This window comes from Myotis lucifugus, unplaced genomic scaffold, assembly GCF_000147115.1.
Source record: "Myotis lucifugus unplaced genomic scaffold, Myoluc2.0 scaffold_231, whole genome shotgun sequence".
Classification (NCBI taxonomy): domain Eukaryota; kingdom Metazoa; phylum Chordata; class Mammalia; order Chiroptera; family Vespertilionidae; genus Myotis; species Myotis lucifugus.
In genome coordinates, this window is record NW_005871279.1 from 1,693,200 (window position 1) to 1,694,658 (window position 1,459).

The 1,459-nt window shown below is 58.5% G+C and overlaps 1 protein-coding gene across 1 annotated transcript in view; it reads right to left on the bottom strand.

Moving 5' to 3' along the window:
• ADGRG7 (adhesion G protein-coupled receptor G7) overlaps positions 1-1,459 on the bottom strand; it is an 84,015-nt gene that overhangs the window by 35,299 nt on the left and 47,257 nt on the right.

Consider the following 1,459-nt stretch of genomic DNA (forward strand, 5'->3'; position numbering starts at 1 on the left):
AGCACTACAACTTTGAGAATTACTTGAAATCTTGTGTTTTATCTTATAATTTCACTGGCAATTTTGAACTCTCAATGATACTATGGTATCTACACTAATAAAAGAGAAACATGGTAATTAGCGTACGACCGCTACCCTTTTCATTGGCTAATCAGTGAGTATATGCAAATTAACTGTCAGCCAAGATGGCGGCCGGCAGCCAGGCACTGAAGTGAGCATGAGGCTTGCTTGCTGCGGACTCCAACGTTCCCCGCCTCACTTGCCGGCCTCTCAACTGCAACTCTAAGCAACTATGTACTATGTTGCAAATAAGAAGATAAACAAAACTCCAGAAACCAGCGGACTGAAACCCAGCCGGACCGAAACATTGTATCCATGTTTTCAGCAGCGAGGCCTCAGAGCTAAAGCTGGCCCAGAATAAAAAAAAAAAAAAGAAGAAAACAAGGAGCGGTTGGGAGCTTTAGTCACTAGCCACCCCGAAAACAGCCCTCAGCCCCTCACCCAGACTGGCCAGGCACCCCAGTGGGGACCCCCACCCTGATCCAGGACACCCTTCAGGGCAAACCAGCTGGCCCCCACCCGTGCACCAGGCCTCTATTCTATATAGTAAAAGGGTAATATGCCTCTCGGCACCGGGATCAGCGGAGCAGCGAGGCTCCTGGCACTGGGATCAGCATGACAGGGGGCAGCGCCCAAACCCCCTGATCGCCCTGCAGCTCTGTGAGTGACAGGGGGCTGGGCCACAACCTCCCTATCTGCCCTGCTCTGTTCGTGACAGGGGAAGGCGCCCCAACCCCCTGATCAGCCCTGCTCTGTGCCTGATAGGGGGGAGCTCCCCAATCCCCTGATCGCCCTGCGGCTCTGTGTTTGACAGGGTGCGGTGCCCCAACCCCCCACCCCACCCCCACGGGCCCTGCTCTGTGTGTGACAGGGTAGAGCCATAACCTCTCCATCGGCCCTGCCCTGAGTGTGACAGTGGCAGCGCCCAGCCCCCAGATCGGCCCTGCTCTGTGGGTGATAGAGGGTGGCGCCCCAACCCCCCTCCATGGGCCTTGCTCTGTGTGTAACGGGGTAGAGCCATAACCTCCCCATTGGCCCTGCCCTGAGTGTGACAGGGTGCAGCGCCCCAACCCCCTGATCCGCCCTGCTCTGTGTGTGACAGGGGGCGGTGCCCCAACTCCCCTATCGGCCCTACTCTGTGAGTGACAGGGGGGAGCTCCCCAACCCCCTGATCGACCCTGCTCTGTGTGTGACAGGGTATGGAGCCCCAACCCCCCTGATGGGCCCTGCTCTGTGTGTGACAGGGTACGGAGCCCCAACCCCCCTGATGGGCCCTGCTCTGTGAGTGACAGGGGGCAGTGCCCCAACCCCCTGATTGGCCCTGCTCTGTGCGTGACAGGGGGTGGCACCGCAACCTCCCCATCGACCCTGCCTTGAGTGTGACAGGGGCGGGGCCCAT